This window comes from Mustelus asterias, chromosome 3 (assembly GCF_964213995.1).
Source record: "Mustelus asterias chromosome 3, sMusAst1.hap1.1, whole genome shotgun sequence".
Classification (NCBI taxonomy): domain Eukaryota; kingdom Metazoa; phylum Chordata; class Chondrichthyes; order Carcharhiniformes; family Triakidae; genus Mustelus; species Mustelus asterias.
Genome location: NC_135803.1, coordinates 100,466,145 through 100,480,676, shown reverse-complemented (window position 1 = coordinate 100,480,676; position 14,532 = coordinate 100,466,145). Strand labels below are relative to the sequence as shown.

The following is a 14,532-nucleotide window of genomic DNA, read 5'->3' as shown; positions in this document are numbered from 1 at the left end:
TTGGAACTTTGAACATTTCTAATGAGGTGTTATCAACCAGAATTGAGTTGGAAGGATGTTATTTACCCTGCACAGTGAAGTAACACTTCAACGTTGTCAATGTAGCTCAGTTGGTTTACAATTAAAATTAAATTAGATTGCAATATTGAATCTCGTACCTTATGTTAAACCTTTTCTGTAAATTTACACCCTTGCTCTATTTACTGTCTCACTGAGTCAAATGCTTGGGAATTGTAATTAGAATCCAAATTTCAGTGATGACAGTAAGGTACTCAGGAAGAGTAGTATCCTGAGCTCCACGTGTGAAAGTGAAGAACCCTGGAACTCCAAAAGTAGCCTTTGAAAAAATCTCAAGCCGAGCCTTCGGGGGGAAAAAAAAATGTATTTTGACTTCTGCGGTTGAGGCTGGATTTGATGAGGCATTTTTACTGTTGTATGGAGATGAGGAAAATGATTTTATCTTGCTCTCAAACTGCTAAATGGCACGAGAGAAAATTACCCATGAACTTCAAAGCTGCAATTTCAGGGACCAATGAAGGATGCAGTTTAACAGCAGCTTCATGATCAAAATGTTCCATTTCTTGCTCCAACAGGAAATTACATTAATTCTTTGAAAATAGGAATCACAAAGTGGATATCTGGATTGTTTTTCTTAAAATATTAAATTCTGTTTTTGTCAAATACCGTAACATCCTGACATAGATACAGTAACATTAACTCATAGGTGGAATATGACTCCACAGACATCAGCCATCCAAGTGTATTAAATACCCTGTCGGCTATTTAACCACAATGAACTGTAGTTTAATCTAACCTTGTTTTCACCCGATCACAAGTACACACCTCCAGTCGGATACAAACTTCCAAGTTTTTAAATGGTTGCTGTGTGAGTAGATAGTTCTCATGTTTTATGTACATTCTACTCTTGTCAATATTTGCATGGAAACATTCTTTGAATTGCAATGCAAGTATTTATTTTCTTTCTCTTTCTTGCACACTGCATATAAATATTCATTATTATGATTCAGTAGGTTCCTGTCAATCTAGGACTGTGCTGAACTAAAAGGCTATCGTGGGGCACGGGGTTGGAGGGAAGGGGGAGGGGGGAGAATGTGGCTACAATCGTCAGGATCAATGTGTAAGCAATTTTATTTGTTGATAAAGCTGAAATTTAAATATAAGCATTGAGAAAAATATGTTTTACTGTTGTTCCATCAGTGTTACTCCCATGTCACCCACTGTAAATCAACATGCTTCTCTGTGCACTGGGGCCTGAGTTTGAGTTGAACAAGAGGATCCAGGGTGCTGGTGTTGGATGAGTTCATCTAGCTTTTGACTAATACCAGTTAAATCTTGCAAACCTAATGGTGGATGTTATCTAACTTTAAATTGGTAATTTCTCTATGTCCTTGTTTGAATTGGAGTAAGCGAGTTTCTTGATTCCAGTCTCCAAATTCACTGATATGATCTAAAGTTGTGACTCTGTTTACGCTGCCAGTTTGCTAGAAGAGCTATGTTTTTACAGTCTGCAACAACATGTGTTCAATGAGGGAGATGGCAGAGTCCTGGTGGGGTCCTGCATGATTTATGCTGTATCCTTGTGTGCAACAGAATATCAGTACAGTGACATAGTAGTTGTGATGACATGATGTGACATGAGTTCAAATTCCACCAAAAGGGAATTTAAATTCAGTTGATTAAAAAAATATGAAAAAGAAACTCGTATCAGTAACAGTGAACATGTAGCCACTGATTTGTTGTAAAAAAAAATCCATCTGGTTCACTAACGTTGTTTAGGGAAGGAAATCTGCTATCTTTGCTCTGTCTATCCTGTATGTGACTCCAGACCCATAACAATGTGATTGACTCTTAACTGCCCTCTGCTTAGATGAAAAACTGTTCCAAGAGATTCTAATTCGCACAGACAGCTGCAGCTCGATGCAGTAGCTCATCATTTACCTTCAACAGGGCAATTGGGGATGGCCAAAAAATACTGGACTGGCCAGGTGTGTATTTGTGATCAGGTGAAACCAGGGTTAGATTAAACTGCAGTTCATTGTGGTTAAATAGCCTACGGGGTATTCATTCTCTGCTCATACATAAGGAATACAGATGGATGGTTGGTGTCTGTGGAGTCATACCCCAGCTATGAGTTAATGTTACTGTACCTATGCCAGGATGTTACTGGCCGATATCCCACGAGTGAATTTAAAAAAAACCCCGGACAGGTATTTGCTTGCGCCAAATAATGATCATAGTTCACAGTTAGACCAGTCTTGTGATTTCCTAGTTTATACCTGGGTGCCCAAATCGCTTGGGAACTGGATGAGGTGATATAAAGTGCACATGTGATAACAGGATCATTCTCTCCATTATTTGCTATTTTCCCACAAACCTGTCAAAAGTTTCGGGTTGTCAACTCTCTGACCTAAACTGTTCTGATTGATGTTTGGTTGTAGGTGACTTCTTCTTAGTAAGGGAGATTGTAGTATACCTCAGAGACCTGCGTTACAAATGTAGTCCATATGAATATGATTATATTTATTCTCTTTTAGCTCTGAGGGTCCTTTGTGGAATAAATTCGGTAATTTCAGTTGTGTTCTTTGTAAGTATAGCACTTGAACGGCCCAGAATTTAACACTTAATTAGTTATCTTGCCCGGGCCATGAGAAATGGAAATGTGCAGCATAGTGGTAGGGAGAGATTTACTGAAATTAGATATAAATCATGTGATTGAGATAGTGCACATTGAGCTTTATTTTCTATCTAACCCATGCTGTACTTGAGCTGGGAATGTTCAAAGCTAACACTGGGTGCCTGGGGCAGTGGGAAATGTTGTTCCATTACTGACACCTTTACCTTGTTGGATACAAAGATAGCTTTAAAAAAGATGAAGTAATTATATACATAATGAATTATCAATTTGCTACAAATTCTCAAACATGCATTTTTAATAGTCTGTAACCTAAAATTTTATTTTGAATACAAGATTGTTTAATTACCTATTGTGATTCTTCATTATAATGGTGACATATAGCTGCTGTATTCTCATCACAGTTTTGTTTCAAGCCCTTTTCTAGGGTTTTGAAAGCTTTGTGCATAGCCAAGAAATCTGTTTGGCAGCTGTTATAGTGCCCTTTCTTACTCACATTTAACTTATGTTCTGTTTCGTTATATAAAGTCACTGACCCTTTCTGGGAAACTTTGGACTATATCTAGATTCTGTCTGTTGTGCCCAAATAAAAAATTGAGTTGAATTTTCCCACGAGTTTGGGAGCATACACACAAGACTTACACTTACCTTTTGCCCTTTCATCAGTTACTCCTAGTTGTGTTGCATTGGATCCTGTGCTGTTGTACAATTATATGTGAGGTTTTGAGTTTTAATGGTGTCAGATGATTCTGGTCTTCGAGTCCCCATTGATGCAGAGGTTCCAGTCTTCACATATTTTATCCTTTTGTAGTTATGTGTAGAGCGTGAAATGCACAAGGACTGAGTATGCCTATTAGTCTCAACCTGGATGGTTTGGCAGAGCACAGAGGTTTAGTTTGTTAAGTACATAAGGTGTAAAAATGCACAGCGATTAACAAGTTGCAAATTTTTAAGGATCATAAGGATGCTGTTTGGATTGAGAATAGTAAGAAAAGAAGTTCCCAGTAAAAGTACTTTTGGGAACAAAGTAAGTGCCTGGAACTAGAATTACTAAGGGAATTAAAACACGTGACTTGTTAAATCCATCAGGGATAGAAAGTAATAAACAGAAGGATGTAGCTCCACTGGTTATAGAAACAGGAGCCAGAATTAGTGAATGTTATGTAGTATTTACAGGGGGAGAGAATAGTAAGGGGGCAGAACAAAATTATTTAGAGGAAACTGGCAGGATTCTGATAATAATGATAGACAGATTATTGTGACATCAGTACCAGGTCATTTTCTGGAATCAATTATGAAAGATTGGCTAGTGGAAGACTCAAGAGAGTTGTAAATTAAATAGAAAATAACAGCATGGATTTACAAAGGGAAGTTTTGTGCAAAACAATTTGATATAATTAGGTGAAGATTTTAATGAGTGCAGCAATGTGTATGTAATTTACTTGAATTAAGTAAAGTTCGAAATCGGCAAGCATGGTACTGCTGGCAATATAGAGTAAATGCAGAGTGGGGAGACATAGGATTTGTGTCAATGAGCACGATTTTGGATGGAGAAGCGATGACTGGAATTCTTGGCACCTGGTGTAGGACTCGTATTGATCTAATGTTGAGAGCTGGGAGAAGCTACCTGCAGTTTCTTCTTAAAATTAATGGACAAAACATCAAAATAGGGGTGGAGATTTGCAAAGCTTCAGGAGGATGCACATTTTTGAGAGGAAATAATGTTGGCAGTTTGGTTGAGACAAATATAAAGTACATATGAACATATGAATTAGGAGCAGGAGCAGGCCATTTGACCCTTTGAGCCTGCTGCACAGGCTTTACTAACGTCAATGCTACATTCCTGCTGACCCCTGATAACCTTGAATCCTTTGCTTATAAAGAATCTTATCTATCAAGCTCTGCCATAAAAATATCCAAAGACTCTGCTTCCATTGCCTTTTGAAGAAGAGAGCTCCCAAGATTCGCAATCCACTTGAGAAAGAAAAAATCTTCCCATCTCTATCTTAAATGGGTGACCCTTAACAGTGACCCTTAGTTCTAAATTCTCCAACGAGAGGAAACTCCCTTGCCACATCCATCCTGTCAAGTCCCATCAGAGTCTTAAAGGTTTCAATGAGGTAATGCAATTCCAACAATTACTTGAAGAGGCATTGCAGGATTAATGGGAAAATACTAACTAGGATTAAAATAAGGCGCTGGGAGTACAGAATGTAGAAGGGTGGACTTAAGGATATAGGGCTGTACTTGTAGGGTATAAAACTGAAGAGAATATGATTATGGTATTCAATGCAGTAAGATTATTAAGGGCAGTGTTGTAGTGAGCGTTTAATTTCAAAAGACACGCTCTAGTATATGTTCTTCCAACAACATAAACATACTTTGGAAGGTAACAAAATAATCAACCCTGATAAAAGATATTGCACGTTCTCCATCACATCATTTAATTGTAGTTTGAATAAATGTATGGCTTTGATCTTCACTAACTGAAGACCATTCTTCCTTGAAGACAATTTCATGTGTTGATCCTATAGTAAGCTTTAATGATTGGTAGTACTATGGCTTTGAATTAGAATATGTAGGGTTCAAGTCCTGCTCCCGAGACTGGAGCAAATAACACTGTAGAACACCAAGTTGTCTGCTCCTGTCCTCATCCTTTAAGAAGTTTAACAACACCAGGTTAAAGTCCAACAGGTTTATTTGGTAGCAAAAGCCACACAAACTTTTGGAGCTCCAAGCCCCTTCTTCAGGTGAGTGGGAATTCTGTTCACAAACAGGGCATATAAAGACACAGACTCAATTTACATGAATAATGGTTGGAATGCGAATACTTACAGCTAATCAAGTCTTTAAGATACAAACAACGTGAGTGGAGAGAGCATCAAGACAGGCTAAAGAGATGTGTATTGTCTCCAGACAGGACAGCCAGTGAAACTACTATGTCAACAAAAACAACTTGTATTTTATACTGAACTTTCAAAAGAAAAAGCCCAGTGAAGCATTATCAACAATGATTCTGAGCCACTTCAAATGTTGACCTGAAATATTAGCTTTGTTTTTGTCCACAGATGCTGCCTGACATGCTAAAATTTCCAGCACTTTCTGTTTTTACTACCTTTTAAAATGTTCTCTCAGCAGTTTTAGCCTATGTCTCTTTGTTTTCTTTGACTTGAATTAGTGCTAATACCCTGATAGTGATTATGGAGGTGATTCTCCCATCGCAACCTGCAACGTTTCTGGCAGGTCGGGCTGGGAGATGCGTGTCGCCGGACTTTTTCTGGGATTTGTGCATGCGCTGGGAATGCATGCACATCTCCCAGAGCCGGAAAACAGTCGGAGTCCAGACCACGCTGGAAACCGGCAGGAAGACAGATAAGTCATTTGAATCTTTTTTTAATGTAGTTTAAATATGTTTAGCATTTCATTATCGGGAACTTGTCGGTCCCGATTGAACCCCTCACCCCGCCAGGTGTACTTCATTCTGGTGGGGTTTAGAGTAGCTCCCCCCATTCGGGGAACTAGCGGGAGACCCTGCCGGAATGAAGGGGGGTGGGGGCAATTGGGGCCCCCCAGGGGGTCAGATGGTGGGGGGGTTAGTTCTCCCTGGGAATGGGCACCCTGGCAGTGCCAGTCTGCGCCTCCTGGCACTGCCCAAGGGGCAAAGTGCCCATGCCCAGGGGGCACCTTGGCACTGCCCGTCAGGCATTGAGATTTTGCTGCGAGGTGTTTTAAGTAAATGCACCTTGAATGAAGTAGCATTTGCGGTAGCACTTAGGCACTGGAGGGTTAGGGTACTGTACTGTTGTTCACTTCTATGTCAACAAAAACAAGTTATATTTTATATTGCATCTTCAACATAAGAAAAAGGTTAGTGGAGCATTATTAGCAACGATTCTGAGCCAGGTAAGGAGATATGAACGCACTGATATAAGCTTGCTCATAGAGGTGGATTTTAAGGAGCATTTTGTAGGAGGGGTGAATGGTGGAGGTACAATGAGGTTTAGAGAGGGAATGCTCCAGTTTATTGTTCAGTCAGCCAAAGGTGCAGCTGTCAGTCGTGGCGCGTGAACTATCAGTTCCCTCCAGAATTTTCCAATCTCTGCGTTGTTTCTTTGATATATGATTGACGTGCAAATGATGAAACCTTTAGCATATTTATCTCGTGGTTCTAGTTGCTTTGATTGACTCACCTTTCCTTTACCCCAGGTCGTTGCTCTGAATGACCTTTCTTGCTGATGTACCCAGGTATAGGACAGGATTTGCATTGTGCTAGACTGGTGGCAGAGTAACAGATGGGCAGAATAAGTGGGAAGCTGAAGAGAAACCTCCCAAGGTGTGAAAAGTAAATCTGTGACAATAAAGATGCACAAAAACAATGAATGGGATCAGCATCATTGAATCCTGCTGTTTTAGAACACAAGTCCAATTTTTGGGATCCTGTTGTTTTACGGAATGAGTCGAATTTACAAAATCCTGCACTCTTAATGAACTCTCTTGCAGACTTGTTGTTATGTATGTGGAGCATGCCCCTTTAAGAGAACAGGTCAGGTAACCCGGGACTCGAGCCCCACCTTGGATGGAGCTTGCCTGAGCAACGTTGTGCTGTCTGTGCTGGGAGAAAGACGTAAAATAAACTGTCCCGTTAAATTATTATGACTGACCTGTGGCCCTTATTAGTCTTCAATAACAGACCTCCAAACATAATAACTGGTGACGGGGCTGAGTCACGGCCATGACTTGCATATCACCGCTGATTTTCAGAAGGGAGGTAGATTGATGTCATCGTCCTGGACTCTGAAAATGGAAGGAATCGCTGAGGTACTGAGGCAGACTTGAGGTAATAAGCCTCGACATTAAGAGGGGATTCGGACCCCATTTAACACATTCACAATGCACATTACAACAACTAACAGCTTCCATTTATATAGCTCACTTCAATGCAATAAAAGACCGGAAGACCATAAGATGTAAACCACGCACACATACACCCCGGACATTCTCGCTTCCACTTCTGTCGGGAAAAAGATACAAAAATCTGAGGTCATGTACCAACCGACTCAAGAACATCTTTTTCCCTGCTGCTATCAGACTTTTGAATGGACCTACCTCATACTAAGTTGCTCTTTCTCTGCATCCTAGCTATGACTGTAACACTACATTCTGCAGTCTCTCCTTTCCTTCCCTAGGTACGGTATGCTTTGTATAGCGCAAGAAACAATATTTTTCACTGTATACTAATACATGTGACAATAATAAATCAAATCAAATCAGGCAGTCTTATCTTGTAGTTTCACCAGATTGGCACTTCAATTTTTTGGTACGTCTGGCGATGCTCCTGGCGTGTCCTAGAGTCCAGTTGGACCAGGGAAGGACCCTGTCTTGATGGGAATGTTAGAGTGAGGAATGTGCCTGACCATGAGGTTGTGATTCTGCTACTTTTATAATTCTCCTGTGGTTTTCCAATTTACTGGCGCTTTTAGGGTAGTTGAGGGAATTATGTAAGATTGCAACTATCTCACTGCAGCCACTTGTTTTGAGACCTGGGACGTAGGCAGGGATTTACCAGCCTTCAGTGCCATTAGTTTGCCAGGTAATTTTTCTCTAGTAATCACTGTTTTAAGTTCATCTCTCCCTTTTGTCCCCCTGATTTTCTAACATGAAGGCAGGTACAAAATATATGTTCAAAATCCCTTCTACTTATTTCCAGTTATAAATTCTCCAGTATTAATCACAAGGGGAACCAACGTTTATTTTAAGGGTTTATTTCATTTTGATGTATTTGTAGAAGCTCAGTGTCAGTTCACCCTAATTTATAGAATCCTCTTATTTTAGAAAATCTAATTTATCAGATCCTGTGGTTCTAAGAAATTGATCTCATTTATGGGGTCCTGTCATTTAACAAAGCCAGTCAGAATTTATAGAATCCTACAGTTTGAGGGAATTAGTTTAATTTACAGAATCTTGCTGTTTTAGACAATCTGTCTAATTTATGTACTTCAGCAAATGTAGAATACTGCTTCGTTCTTTGCAAAATGATTGCACTTGGACTTTGCTGTAATGCAATCCACGGGGACCATATTTTGTGACCGTGTTATAGGTGAAACCACATTACCTGCAGGGTGCGTACAGCATTTTAGGATTTCTTTCTTGCTTGGCCTCCTTCATCCACCTTGATTGATATCCTTCTCAACATCATCTTGGAGAGTCACCATGAAGTGTTGAGTCAGCTGTCCCCATTCTTTTAGAAATGCGTGCTTGATCTTCCTTGATTTGGTCAACGATTTTCAGCTTCCTAGTGATGATATAAGATTTGCTTTGTGATCTATTCACGTTTTTGCATTGATTGTCATGCAAACACAGCTGATCCTATCCTAAATTTGACCTGTGTTTACACAGCGAAATTATAGTCTTCAGTTATGATGGGAAATTTTGCTGACTGAGCCCCTTAAATAGTCACATGGCTGTAGGACTCTGACTCAAGTCATTCAGGCCAGTCAGAGTACAAAATTCAAAAATACACAACAGTTACAGTTTCAAATTCGATAACAAGTAATTAACACATACCAATCAAGGTATAGGAGCTTTCTCTATCCAATCACAGTTATTGATTAAGGCTAGACCATTCATAAGGTACAAATATTAAAACCAATCACAATCACCTCACGCTTGCTTAATTATAATATCCTATCAGTGTGAGGTTTAATTACATTGGTAGGTTATTGTTCAAAGTATCCTTTGACACCCCATTTGTGCCTGAATGTTAGAACACAAATCAATCTTCCCGTTCCAAATGTTTGTTTAATGGCGCCTCTCAGAATAAGACATAAACAATTCCACACTATAGTATCTTTCTCCCTTTCTGCTTATCTGAAGGTCTGTCACTGTCGTTCTTTGTCTGGAAATAGCAGCTTATTATCCTGATATGTATGTCTCTGCAGTTAAACTGTGTGCAGGCTTTTTTGTCTGTGGTTTGCCTTTTTTAACACTTTCACCAGACAAAGTTCTTGATATGGCTACTATTCTCTGTAATTGTCAGTATGGGTATTGTTGCCACTCATTTCCAAATAAAAGTTACCTGAAATGAAAAAGTTTGAAATAAACTTTAATTTTATTTAATTGCTTATTGGGTGCTGAAATGTATTATCTCTTGGTATGGTGTCTCCAATTTTTAGTCTCAAGCAGTACAATTCTCTTACTCCAGCATTAAATTATTTGAAGAGGGCACTGGAAGCTCTATGACATTAGACTCAATTGCATTGGTAGTTACAGGTTATTCTTTGATTATGGTGAGAGAAATTTGATGTATTGGATTGTGTATCTTTTTTTTAACGTTGGTAACAGTGCATTAACAAATTCTTGTGGCAACACTTTGAAGCAACCTATATTGGTGAAAAAAACTTGACAAAGGGTCACCTGGACTCAAAATGTCAGCTCTTTTCTCTCCTTACAGATGCTGGCAGACCTGCTGAGATTTTCCAGCATTTTCTCTTGGCTGCATTGGTGAATAATGAATTGTGGATTAATCCTTCACTTGGTTTCTTCATTTTGTTGTAATAGATGAAAAATAGTTGACATTAACTATTAGTTATTAATAGTTAACATTGTTGACAAACTTGCACTCTATTTTGCCTGTCAATTTTCTCAGCTGAAAGAAAGACCTGCCTTTGCATTGCACCTTATCACACATTGGGGAGGCAGTGGTGTAGTGGTATTGTTGCTGGACTAGTAATCCAGAGACCCACAGTAATCCTTTGGGGACTCAATTTGAAACCCACCACAGCAGATGGTGGAATTTAGACTCCATAAAATCCAGAATTGAAAGTCTAATGATGACCATGAAACCATTGTCAATTGTCATTAAAAATCCAACTGGTTCACTAATGTCCTTTAGGGAAGGAAACCTGTGACTACATGTGACTCCAGACCCACAGCAATGTGGATGGCTCTTAAATGGCCAATCAAGCCACTCAGTTGTATCCAACAGCTACGAAGAAAACACAAAGGAATTCCCGCCTTACCAGCACAGTGTGTGTACCTACACTTCTAGGACTGCAATGGTTCAAAAAGGCAGCTCACCACCACCTTCTGAAGGGCAGCTAGGGATGAGCAATAAATGCTGGCCGAGCCAGTGACATGCACATCCCGAAAATGAATAAAACAAAGCACCTAACATTGCAATGCCCTTCACACAAATGACTTTTACATTGTTTTTGTAGGTAATTACAGTAACGAAGTAGCACACAGTAAGTTTACAGAGCAAACAGTGAGGAGTTTGAGTAACTTATCTGTTTCAGTGGTTTGTTGACCAATGCACCAGGGAGAATTTCATATTCTTAGATATGTCATGGCATCTTACATATATTTTGTAAAGACACTGCAGGATTCTTTTTCACAAGAAGAATATATTGCATTGGCATCTTGTAAAATTCACCCGGACAGAATCACAGACTTGTTATGGTGCAGAAGGAGGCCATGTCGCCCATCGTGTCTGCACTGGCTCTTCAAATGAGCATGTGCCATTCTTGCCTGCCTTTTTCCCCACACCCCTGCATCTTGTTTTTATTCAAATAATCATCTGATGCTCTCTTGGATGTCGTGATTGAACCTGCTTCCATCACACTTACAGGCAGTGCACTCCTGACCCGAACCATTCACTGTGTGAAAAAGATTTTCTCATATCATATTTGCTTCTTTTGCAAATCTCTTTAAATCTGTGCCCTTTCATTCTTGATCCTTTTAACAGCAGGAACAGTTTCTATCTACTCTGTTCAGTCTCCTCATTTAAACATCTCTGTCAAATATCCTCTCAACCTTCTTGTCTCCAAGGAGAACAGTTCCAACCTCTCCAATCTATCCTCATTACTGAAGTCTCTCATCCCTGGACCCATTCTTGTAAATCTCTTTTGCACTCTTTCCAATGAGTTCACATCCTTCCTAACAAGCAGCTGGGTTTGGTTTTCAGGTTTAATCTCAGGAAAGTACATCAGATATTGAGTACAATGCTCCCTCCAACTGAGCTAAACTGATACTTCATAAAAGGCACTGACTTGTCTCGTGGCTTTTTTTTCCACTGACAACATTTAAGTGACCTTTCTTTATATGTCTAAAAGCTTGTGTCTGCAGACTATTGGACTCTGTAGTTCAAGCCATAATCTGACATCCACAACCGTACATTGAATAGAGGTCACTAGATAGCAATCAGTAATAGGAATCCTGGCTGATATTTTTCTTCCTTCTCCCCACACTCCTTGATTTTACAGGATGTATTGTCTGGAAAATGTATATGTAAGTTCATCTGGTGTTATCATTTTTCCTACTGACTCGCTGGGTAAAGTTATAATTAAAGTTAAATGCAAATCCCAAATGAAATCTCAGCATGTAAGGTTAAGAATTCACAATCTCCATAATAATTATCATTAGGTAAAGAATTTCAGCTTTGAACAATATATAAGAAAAATTGATTGGTATTTAAATCATTCTTTTCTAATGCTTCAGTTAGATTGCTTTGAATGATGCTGCTAGTTCAGCTCGTGAGTTGGACTATTTCCCACACAACAAGTCAAAACTTGGAGACTGTTCAAAATTTTCAGCCAGCTCATAGAATCATAGAATCCCTACAGTGCAGAAGGAGGCTGTTCGGCCCACCGTGCCAGCACCAACAACAATCCCACCCAGGCCCTGTTCCTGTAACCCCATATATTTACCCCACTAATCCCTCTAACCTATGCATCCCGGGACACTAAGGGGCAATTTAACATGGCTAATCAACCTAATCTGCACATGGGAGGAAACCCATGCAGACACGGAGAGAATGTGCAAACTACACACAGACACCCAAGCCGGGAATCGAACCCAGGTCGCTGGCGCTGTGAGGCAGCAGTGCTAACCACTGTGCCACAGTGGACTGTCGAAGCTGTGACTTTAAAAACATAGGATAAAATAATAATGCATTCGTAGAAAATGTGTCCCCTACTGTTCTCGCCATGACAACACCTCAATCAATCCGAGTCAACTTGCCAACCAATCGGCACTCTTCTCCTGTCATATGCATCGTTGTGATCTTTTGAAATTTAGCATTCTTGCATTTGTCCTGATGAGTGCGAGATGAAAATCTGCAGCAGTGTTTCTTCAGCAATAATCAAGCAACTGCTGGTTTGCATGGACCATAAGTACAACAGGAAATCTGAATCCACCAGGAACCACATGTAACTTACCAACAATGAAGACTACTGATGAATATTGCAGGGTAGCTAAGTAGATGTGACTAAATTAATAAATGAATGGAAAACCAGCATCACTGAATCAATAAATTCTTAGAACAGCAACTAATAAATTAATGCAGTAGCGGGCACCAGCAAATTAAATGGAGAAGTGGGAAGACATGAATTGATGTATTCAGAGACACAGGCAACAATTCAATAAATGAGCAAATGAATAAAGAATGCTGTCAACCGGTAAACATAATTGTTTTAAAAGAAGCTAAAATGCTCTTCCCAGCAAGACACTTAAGTGGTTAATATGCACTTGTATCATATTTCTTTGTCTGATTGTGTTTCCAAGAGCACTGGGGACTTTCTCTACATTAAAGCCACGATATAAAACGTACTGTTGTTGCATAATATTAAATACTTCAGATAAATATTTCTGGTATTTAAATTTAGAAGTGGCAGTCCCATCACGCAGCATCGTTCTCAGATTAAAAGAGAAATGGGCAGGTCTGGGTAGGAATCTCGCTAGGGGTTATTAGATTTGGAACTCATAAGTGTTAATATGACGTTAGTAGAGTTATGAGGACTGAGGTGCTAAGCTTGAAACCATTGCCATCCAGGAAAGGAAACAAGGTCATTTTCTCCTGAGAGAAAGCTGAGCCACGGGCAGACTGTGAGCGGCACAGTGGTTAACACTGCTGGCTCATAACTCCAGGGACCCAGGTTCAATTCCGGCCTCGGGTGACTGTTTGTGTGGAGTTTGCATGTTCTCCCCGTGTCTGTGTGAGTTTCCTCCGGGTGCTCTGGTTTTCCCCACAATCCAAAGATGTGCAAGTTCGGTGAATTGGCCATGGTAAATTGCCCCTTAGAGTTCCAAGATGTGCAGGTTAGGGGGATTAGTGGGGTTACATTAGCAGATTGGAAAGAACCAGGAAACAAGAGCTTAAACTTAGACAGACATAGAAACAGTTCTTCTTTTCCCAGAGAATTGTGAGCCTCCCAAATGCATTACCAACTAATGTGATGAACTCTCTGCGTGCCTTCTAGAGGGAGCTGAGCCCTGACTGGGCAATGAGATCACATCTTAGAGAAGGTAAACGTCAGCCATGACTCGGTAGCACTCTCGCATGAAGATTGTGGAGCACAAAAACCTAAGCTGTTATTACAATATAGTACCAAGGGAGTGCAGCACTGTCAGAGGTGCCATTTTTCAGAAGAGGGGATATGGTGTGGATAAGTTGCTCTGTTGGAGAGCCAGTGCACACAAATGCTAGCTTTCATATAGGAACAGTTAAACATGGCTGTCGATGCGAATGGCCTCTTTCTGCACTGTAGTGATACTGTGATTCTAAAATGAGTTGATGGGCTGCATGAAGTAGGGGAAGGTTGTAAAACATGTGAAGGAGTCTTTGACCAAACATGTTTAAGAATCATAGAAACCCTACAGTACAGAAAGAGGCCATTTGGCCCATCGAGTCTGCACCGACCACAATCCCACCCAGGCCCTACCCCCATATCCCTACATATTTTACCCACTAATCCCTCTAACCTACGCATCTCAGGACACTAAGGAGCAATTTTAGCATGGCCAATCAACCTAACCCGCACATCTTTGGACTGTGGGAGGAAACCGGAGCACCCAGTGGAAACCCACGCAGACACGAGGAGAAT

General features: G+C 40.2%; 1 protein-coding gene across 2 annotated transcripts in view; it reads left to right on the top strand.

The window, feature by feature from the left end:
• Positions 1 to 14,532, top strand: part of rad18 (RAD18 E3 ubiquitin protein ligase) — a 271,630-nt gene that overhangs the window by 19,753 nt on the left and 237,345 nt on the right. The gene's annotated exons all lie outside the window — the stretch shown is intronic.